Here is a 10,609-nt window from a genome sequence, read left to right on the forward strand (position 1 = left end):
AAATTAGGGGTTTCAATTACAGAAACCCTTAAATGAGAATTTCAGTTCCAAAAAACAAAAAAGAAAGCAAACGACAAAAAACGGAGGAGAAGAACAAGTCAGTTAAATGACGTGAAGAAACGTCAGAGATAAAGGAGACCAAAATAAACTCGAAACTGTCATATTAGGCACGTTTTCACATGGAGCTGTCAGAGTGTCATAACATCGCCATGCATCACCGCCTGTAAAAACAAACAAAAAACACACATTGTTTATATTTAGCTGCGAAAACACCCGCCGCTGCGATACTTCCACGCCGAGGCACGGGTAACAAAATAATCTTTTCTAAAAATATACGATTATATTAACATTACAGGTGCGATGCTCAAGCAGAACCTCCGCCTAAAGCCATAGATCACTTTCCCCCTCAACCAGGAGAGCTATAAATCATCATGGACAGAATGAGACCAATAACGGCTTACCTGCACCAGCATGGTGCAGAGTTTTATGGGAGGAGAGAAAACTGTACTGTGTGTCAGAAAAAGTCCTGATATTTGGAAGCGAAACACACCGGCTATCCTGCAAAGACAAACAGGACAGCTTGGATTATTATGCAATTTCCTGTCCAGAAAACACATATGATGCACTGTGGGCTTTCTGTCCCACTCAACATCACACCCAAATTCTCCCTCAGACATCCCCATCTCCCCCTCTGTCCCACTTAAAAACACGGCTATTTCTCGTTCTGTCCCATTTAGACACACCCACCTCTCACCTATAGATTTGTCAATACGTCCCACTCAAACACAAATCTGTCCTACTTCAAGACTGTCCCACTTATAGGTGTAAATTTGTGTCATGCAAAGACACACTTTTGTCCCAGTCAGAGACACACCTATCCCTCCATTTTTCTCACTCATGGACAAATGTGTTCTACTTATAGGTGCCCATCTGTCCTGTAAAAAAATAAATAAATAAACACGCATGAATCGTCTGTCTGAAACGTCAATCGATAACACAAGACAAACCTACCGCAAGACAAAATAGATCTACTATCTAATAGAGGTCGACACTCCTATCTGCACCAATCAGACCACACCCATCAGTACTTCTAAAAACCCTTCGCCATCTGTCACTCAGTCACAAACCACTTGAAGAGACTCAAATATATACCTGTCTATGCCACCCAACGACACTCATCTCCCACAATCAAAGACACACCCATTAGTCCTACTCAAAAGACACGCCCATTTGTTCCACTAAAATATACACCCATTTGCCCCACTCAAAGACACACCCATCTGCCCAATCATTACACACATCTGCCCCAATCAAACACATATCCATTTACCCAAATCAAAGACACGCCAATCTGTCCTGCTCAAAGACACGCCAGTCTGCCCTACTCAAAGACACCCCAATCTGTCCTACTCAAAGACACGCCAATCTGTCCTACTCAAAGACACGCCAATCTGTCCTACTCAAAGACACGCCAATCTGTCCTACTCAAAGACACGCCTCTCTGTTCCACTGAAAGATATGCCCATTTGTCCCACTCTAAGACACGCCCATCTGCCCTATTCAAAAGACACGCCTATTTTCTCACCCAGACATCTTTATCTGTCCCACTCAGACATGCCCATCTATTCCACAGAAAGGCAGTCAAATCTTTTCCACTCGTCTATCTGTACTCAGACACAACCATTTGTTCCACTTAAATAAAACACCTGTCCCACTTAAAGACACGCCTATCTGTCCACTTAAGGACTCACCCATCTGTCCCACCTAAAGACACCTGTCCAATCAAAGACATGCCCTACAAACTAAATGCAGTTTTAAAAATTTCAAAATGGACATGTATTTATAAATTAATTAACAGGAAATTACACAATGCGGAAACCTTTTTTTCATGCTGCTCCAGCTGAAATTTGTACTGGGGGCTGACATTTGACCCTGCAGGAGTCTGACAAGCCGTGTCTAGATTCACTTAAAGGCTGTTAGCTGAGCTGTGAAAGCATCAGTTCAAACTGGGGAATGAGTTCGAGCCGATACACGACCTGCTATTCGAGGACAGCTGTGAAACTGACATGGTTTTGAGTAGCCATCAGTAAATGTCGAGGGAGGAGACGAAGTAAGACATGCGTCACTGTTTAAGCTCAAATTAGCTCTTTTTTACCTCAAAAGAAACAGAAAGTCCTCTACTTACGAGGGAGATGCGTTACGACGACCCCAAGTCAAGTCAAGAATATCGTAAATTGAAGATGAACTAGAACGAACTAAAGCAGATGATTTTACCACTTAGATTATTTGTTTCTTGTCGATATCATTGAGTGTGATATCTGGGTTTCACGTGCCATGACTGACAGCTTTTTCTGCCTCATGCTGGTTTATAAATTTCATTTACTGCTCTAAACTGATGACCTTCCTCTTCTTTTTTTCACTAGCAGCAGGAGACATACTTGGCGCTTGGAATACATGCTTTTATCATTAAAATTGCTGTTTGAAACCGTTTGAAACAGAAAAAAATACTCTCACAGGGCGAGAGATACGCTCATCCCAGCTACATGTCCAACGTATTGTATTAGTACAATTTTGTCGTATTGCTATCGTCATCGTAAGATCGTATGTCGAAAAATTGTAATTCAATTTGGAAGTAGACGGGGAAATAGACAATTGTGTGCTTGTTTGGCAATAGTATGATACGCTGTCATCTTTAAAATATTTAAGAGCGCAGTACATGGTGAAACCGTGGACGACTTGTGGTACAGATCTTTTCAAATTCAGCTAAATATTCCAACAAAACAATGCAATATTACCAAAAAGAACTAGAAAAATGCTCTGCTATGTTTACAACATGACTATCCATTTCACCTTTAATAGCTTTTAATGAGCATCATAATGGTGGATTTATTTCAAGACGCGCTCTGCTACAAATCCACCGTTTAGCCCGCTTTAGTGTGTCTAATAAAACCCGGCCAGCCCCGTGTTTCTATGGCGTCGTATAAATCAGGCAGTGTATGAACATGACTCTAGCCAATTTTGCCCTGGCAAGCGCTGTAGAGCCACAGCCAAACCCTCCGTCAGCTTATTTACACAGCGGACACCCGATAGCCTCTGTGGCACCGTCACACACCAGCAGCCTCCCACGGAAACAGAATGAATCAGCGATACAGCTCGTAAATCTCTGATTAACATGCAGTGGCGGATCCTGGCTCGGTCGTACCGCTGATACAAAACCAAAATTCCATGTTCAAGAAATCGGAGATGTCTGCTGCCAAGAGAGAACAGAAGACGTTTTAAGTTCTGCGGCATCCTGAGGTGTGGAAATTGGTAAAATTAACGGGGAGTGGTAGCTTAGTGGGTAAAATGGTAAACTTCTGACTAGAAGGGTGTGATTTAAAATTAACAAAGCTGCCACTGCTGGGCCCTGAGCACCTTGACACAAAAATAATGAGATAATTGTATTTTTCTGTCAAATGGCAAATATATATTACATGTAAATACTAGGGCTGTCAATCGATTCAAATATTGAATCGCGATTCACACGATTGTCATGAGGTAACTCGTGATTAATCGCAACTTAATCGCATATGTTAATCTGTTCTAAATGTACCATAAATGAATACTTTAAATGTTTTAAATACTCTAATCAACATGGCCATGGACAAATTTAAATTATTTATGCATATGCATGTTAATTATTAACAAAACCATACGCAACATAGAGCATGAAGACAAAAATATTCTTGTACATTTTTTAAACTTCATTATGGAGTTTTAAACTACGTAAATCGTCAGGACACTAAACAGAACTTTTGCTGTTTCCACACGGACGGTTTTATTTGACGGATGTGTGCATCATGGCAGATTTTGCCGCTTGATTTAAAATTTGGTGCATTAGTAAAACAAATATTTAGTAAAAAAAAATCAGTTTTTTAATAAATGTGTGTTACTTTAAAGGCTTTCATTTCACTTTTTATAGATTTATGTTTTGTTTTTTTTATATATACAAATGTAACAGAAACCTTTTGCATTAATATAATTAGTGCCGTTAAAATGAATTTTGAGTTACCTTTGACAGGAGTGGTATATACATAATGGAAGAGACATTTCAACAGTTAAGGTGTTAGACTTCTAAACAGAAGGTTGTGTGTTCAAAACCCAGCATCTAACGGCTAAGCTAGGTAAATGAGATTTACATTAAAAGCATTTGGCAGATGACCAGTCCCTCCAGAGTGACTTACATTTATCTCATTTATACACCTAGCATATTTTGGGTTAAGGGCCTTGCCCAGGGGCCCAGAAGTGGCAGCATGGTGTGGTTAAGATTTGAACTCACGACCTTCTGCTTTAAAGTCCAACGCCTAAACAACTGAGCTAGCACCTCTCATTGAGATAAATGCAAGTTGATCTGTATGAGGGCGTCTGCCAAATGCCATAAATGTAAATGAATGAAGCATATTTATTGAAAACACACAAGTGGAGTTAGTATGGATTTAGAATAATGTCACGGTTCCAATATTTCACACGCCATTACATTTTGCAGCAATAAAAGCAAATGTCAGAAGTGAGCACTAAGTGGATAATACTAATGTATCATTCATGACAGTTAACCTACATACTCAAAGCTACTCGGTGTATAATAAACCTTTTAACCTTAATGCTGCTCCGGTCTATATTACTTATTTACGAATCTTATTATGATTATTACTTCAGTGTGTGTTTTTGTGAGAGGAATAAGAAGCAGAAAAGAGCCAAGAGCCTTCGTCACATGTACATTACAGCATAGTGAAATTCTTTTCTGCGCATTTCCCAGTGATGTTAAAAAACTGACGTCATAGCCGACCCTGGAGCGCACACAGGGTTAAGGGCCTTGCTCAGGGGCCCAAGTGTGGCAGCTTGGCTACAGCAGGGCTTGAACACCCGACATTCCATTCGGTAACCCAGAGAGAGAACATTCAGCTGAAGAAGCTTCAGTGGAAACATCATGTGGTAGGATCGAATCGAAAACTTAAAAAGGACCTCAGGTGCTCATTGATTGGCAGAACTTTTGCATTGAACAAACGAAAAAAAAAAATTTGAATACAGGCACAACAAGGAAACCAACAAAGGTCAAACAGACAGCAAACAGTGCTATGAAACATGAGTATATATGCAGACACACGTGACATGGATCCTAGAGGTGCAATGGTCCGTGGGAAGTTTGGCCATAATCCCAACAGTCAGCAATTTACAAAAAAAAAAAAAGAAAAAACGCAAAATAGGGGAAACAATGTAAGCCTTTGCCTTGCTCTTGTATATACATGAACCTGTGACTCAATTAACCTCCATGGGTTTTTATTTTTTGTATAGTTTCAGCTCATTTAAAAAACAGTAAGGAAGAGACTGATGCTTTAACCCCTGACCTGTTTAGTAACCAAGAGCCATAACTAATAAGCTATTATAGTCCAACTGAATTAAAAATAGTGATATTCTGCTATAAAAATAATCAACATAGCCAAATAGTAAGAACTGTTACAGTAATCACCCTGAAGATAATTATATTCCTTTAACAGCAAACCCTCAAGTGTTATTCCTCTCATATCACTAATGCTAAAAAAAACTACCCATTTATAGTTTTGATATCTGTACATCACATCTCGTTACTTAGAAACCAGGATGTGATCGGTCGTGAACAATTTCTCCTGTACAGATTTTACACCTGTAGGTCTGACAGTTACAAAGTCCTCAGAGACTCTAAATATTTGCAATTACAGTATTTGGCAGATGCCCTTATCCAAAGCTGAGCAATTAAGGGCCTTGCTTAAGGTTCCAGGAGTGGCAGCTAGGTGATGCTGGGATTTGAGCCCATAACGTTCCAATGAGAAGTCCCACACCTTATCCACTGAGCTACCACTTCCCTATGAGAAGGGAAGGGGCTTTTACTTGTCACATGTACATTATTGCACATTAAAACGCTTTCTTTACATTTTTAACCATGATCGCACCCCTGGAGAACTGAGAGTTAAGGGCCTTGTTCAAGGGCCCAAGAGTAGCAGCCGAGCGATACCAGAGCGATACCAGTATAATGATAAACACTAGATTTCCCCAGAATTCTCGGGTGTTTCAGAATAGCGTAGCCTTCTCCTCTTCTTCTGAGTCCTTGAATCAATTGTTCACCCTGGATTCATTCAGCGTGCGAGTCATTCAGCTGAGACGTTTCATTCAACAACTGCATTCTACAACTCGGATTCTGAACCATTTTGGTCCATCTTGCATCATCACAAACGTGCATGAGGAATACAAAATAACTCACCAAAAATGTTATATATGGCAGAGTCAAGTAAGGCACACGGCATAATTCCTCTAAAGTACAGAAGATCTCGCCTTTCCGCTTCTCACAAAGTTCTTGAGGTGACACCTAAATTCATGCTTGGTATGCTGTGGAAACTAATGATGTCATCATCGTCTTCCTGAACTCGTGAGCACCTGAGAATGATTCATGCTCACATTTATTATTATTATTTATTTATTTATATGCAACCGAACGCTGGGCAGCTCGTACAGGAAGTCTCGGATTCAATACCTAACCACGACAGGAAAAAATAGAAGGGGAAGACATGAGTAGACCATAATGCAAGCTCAGGATCGAATCCCAGAGGTCCGATGCTACTCAAAGCACCATGAATTCAAAGATTCATGAAACAATTATCCAAAAAAAAAAAAAAAAAAAAAAAAAAGGACATTTATAAACATTAATTATTGTGAATTAAAAGCAACATAATATGGATTTGTTCATAATTGGACCATTTTCCGTAAAACTTTCAGAGTTGGCGGGTGGAAAATTTGCTCCAAAAATTTATTTCAGGGGCTGACTGCAGCTCACAGTACAGGAGACACTGTGGTGTGAATGGATTCCCCTGAATAAGCAAAGAGCCTCGGAGTTCTGCTTTGATGTATCGCATAAGGACGCAAATAATACAATTACCCTGGACCCCGTTCTGCATAATAAACAAGCAAGTGTCAACCCTCCGTCAGCCACGCAGGAGCTCGAGCTCGGAGATTTCAGAACACCAGAAGAGCCACTAGGCAGCAAGGGCTTACTCTTCAGGCATTACAGCAGATACACAGTGTCAATATATAGAGGAGAGTCAAGGTCATTGTGAAGGTCAGAAATATTAATGAAGCATTTGTAGGTTTTTTTTTTCAGAATAATAGATACATTTGTGGCTATTTTTACATTTTAGTTTATTTCAGCAACCGTCGACGCCACACCATGCAGTCATAAAGCTCTAATTTATGTATCTGTCAATCGTCTACCTTTAAACATGCGTTCAAATATTTCAGGACTTTTTTGGCATTAGATATAAATGAAAACAGATGTTCCAGTTTCGCTGTATTTTAAGTAGAACACAATTGCTGAATATACAAGTGGTTCATCAGAGCGGAATCACAATAGTTGGTGCAATAAAAGATATCTATGCGCACACACACACACGCGCACACACACACACACACACACACACACACACACACCTTTCTAGGACACACTCACTCAAATCTTCACTTTGTTGCTGCCCAATTGAACAAAGCAACCGGAATAACATTACCAAGCAAGAGAAAAATCACAGCAATTTCACATCACTTAAGAAATCCAGATGTTATTTCCAAATTCTTTCTCTGGGCTCTTTTGGCCATTCATGGCGTCTAGAATGTGTGTATTCAGTGTTATCGTAGAACACCTGATTCCACCCTGGAATTATCGACTTACCATATAAAAATCCAGTTCAATACAGTGTGGTATTTCACATGTCCTTGTGGGAGGAGGTAAGTGGAGCAGCGGTAGCCTCAATGTGTCAATGTGCAAATGCAACCTTTCTAACCTTTATATAGACAAACACATTTTTATTTTAATATCTGGTTCACTTGCTGTCACTTGTATAGGGATTTCGATTCAGGCCACTGTAGGAAATTCACGGTCTCATCCTCGTACCCGGAGTTGCCAACTTACTGACGGTCACTAGATTTTCTTACATTTGTGCGAGTCAACTTTCCCATGGACGACTCACAGATCACCTTTCTTTCTAATGGCTAATCACTGATCTCCTATCTTTCTATTGGCTCATCACTAATCTCCTATCTTTCTAATGGCCGATCACTGACCACCGTTATTTCCACTATTCTACACCCACCATTGTTTTCAATAACTAATCATCAACCACTGCTCTCAATGACTACTCACTGATCACAATTGTGCCGACAACCAATCACTATCCACTGTTGTTCCCAACAACTAATTACCTTCAAACATGGTTCCCAAAGACCAATCACTGATCATCCTCACTTCCAATGACTATTCACCATCCAACATTGTACCCAACAGCTAATCACCATCCACCACTTTTCCCAATGACCAAGCACTGATCACTGTTGCTTCCAAAAACCAATGACCACTATTGCTTCCACAGACCAATCACTGATCACTGTTGCTTTCATAGACCAATCACTAATCACTGTTGCTTCCAAAGACCAATCAGTGATCACTGTTGCTTCCAAAGACCAATCAGTGATCACTGTTGCTTCCAAAGACCAATCAGTGATCACTGTTGCTTCCAAAGACCAATCAGTGATCACTGTTGCTTCCAAAGACTAATCACTGATCATCCTAACTTCCAATGACTAATCACCATCCAACATTGTACCCCACAGCTAATCAACCGTCCACTACTTTTTCCAATGACCAATCACTGATCACCATTGTTCCCAACAACTGTCGTCTCCCCAAAACCCACCAATGTAGATCACTGTTTGTCCCACCAGCATGCTTTTCTGTTTTTTCTTGGCAAACTGTAACAGCAACAAAACAAAGTATTCCTCAGAAACAGATCCTCCGTACCCATTCCCGTATTCGACTACTGCCTCTGTAATCTTTAATAAAATAAAGATTTTGTAAATATTGCATTGGCAGCGCAATTTATAATGAACGACTCATCCTCTTCGACTCAACTCTATTCTGAGAATTTCCAGAATATCTTCCTGCTCTTCAATAAACATGCAGATCAGTCATAAGGCGACTTCTTGAGCGCTTGAGCATGCAGTAGTTACTTTCTCATCCAAAGATTTGCCATCACTGCTCATGCTCTCCTCCTGGAACGAGCTTCTCCTCAGAAACTTCAAACAGAAGCCCCCCAATGAATTGCAGTTCCTCTGACAACGTACAGCTCCAAACCTGCACACTGACTGCCACTCAACGCCTTTATATAATCCATTGCATTACATTGTGCACGTGCATTTCGAATGGTAGAGCTAAAACGTGTTTCTGTGTTGTCTGGGTCAGGATGCATGCACGCGCTTCCCGGAAATCCACCTTGCACAGGTGAGACACTTTCTAACTCAGATAATGAGCTGCCTGGATTATTTGGACCACAACAAGAGCAAAGGATTTTTTTTTTTTCCTCCATCCTATCAAATATGCGATTTGCACAGCCGACACTGTACCTGTGCTCCATCTAGCGCACCTTGTGCACAACTCGCGCACCTACAGTAATAAAACACGGTCCGGCAGCGCGTGCATGCGTGCATCATTCCACGCGCTGGAATAAAATAAAAAAAAAGAAAATAACCCCCCCCCCCCCACAAAACAACAATAACAATAAAACCTTCTTGCCGTTCTGGAACATCTACTGACCTTGTAGGACCAGGAGCTGGCTTTCTGGTAGTAAAGTTCAGCGCTTGGTTTTTCCTGCAGCAGGTCGGACGGCGCGCGCAAGAGAACCTCTCTCAGCGGCGCGTGAGTGCGCGTTTGTGAGTGAGGGTGAGGTGCACGCGCGCGGTCTCTCGTGCCCGCGCGTTTGAGCGGCGGCGCGCCGCATGACCGAGCACAGTCCCTGCTGAACACTGGCAATGGTCAGTAGTAGTGAACTTTTTCTTTCTCTTGGTTAATTTGGGTTAATTTTTTTTAACTGACTTACTTACTTATATTTCCCTGCTAAATCAAATACAAACAATCATTGACATTCTAACGGTTTCCTCTACAAACACCATTACATGGTTTCCTCCAAATTGTGTGTCTGTGTACAAAACCTTCATCATCAAACCAACAGATTCCAGTGTAGAAACTTCTGAAAAGCTCAATGTTTAATGATGTCCTAATGGTCCCTATAGGTGTCCAGTAGATACCAAATGGCTATTGGTCTTTGATGGTATCCACTAAACATAAGATGCCAAAATAGATGGAAAGAATTTAACATTAAAACATGTTCCATTAATGTCCCATTATAACCATTAAAACCTTTTCTACTAGGTTTATTTGTTTGTTTGTTTATTTCATTTTATTATTGCAGGGTAGAGCTGGTGATACTGTGATCGAGATTGTGATTAACGTTATACCGCAATGAGATATCACACCTGACATCACCTTACCTCTTTTCCTCTGCTCATTCTTCCCTCCATCCTTCCTTCCCTTGTCCTTTTTTGACCAGAAAGCATTTTTATTTTTTATTTTTTTTATCTAAGCTCAGTCTAATCAAAAGACAAACAAATTTGAACAGACTATAAGTTTACTGGGTTATTTATTTATTTATTTATTTATTTATTTATTTATTTATCTTATTTATATTTGAAGTGTAATTTTTTTTTTATTGTTTATTTA

The 10,609-nt window shown here is 40.3% G+C and overlaps 1 protein-coding gene across 2 annotated transcripts in view; it reads right to left on the reverse strand.

The window, feature by feature from the left end:
- Positions 1-9,851, reverse strand: part of znf385b (zinc finger protein 385B) — a 264,689-nt gene extending 254,838 nt beyond the window's left edge. Inside the window, exon 1 of one of the 2 annotated variants that reach the window (XR_014532739.1) lies at positions 9,647-9,851. The gene's annotated coding sequence lies outside the window, so the exon portion shown is untranslated. The remainder of the gene's footprint in view (positions 1-9,646) is intronic. The other variant, XM_083537057.1, reaches the window with a different exon arrangement.
- Positions 9,852-10,609: the final 758 nt, after the last annotated feature.

The sequence above is a fragment of the Silurus aristotelis genome (genome assembly GCF_946808225.1).
Source record: "Silurus aristotelis genome assembly, chromosome: 3".
Classification (NCBI taxonomy): domain Eukaryota; kingdom Metazoa; phylum Chordata; class Actinopteri; order Siluriformes; family Siluridae; genus Silurus; species Silurus aristotelis.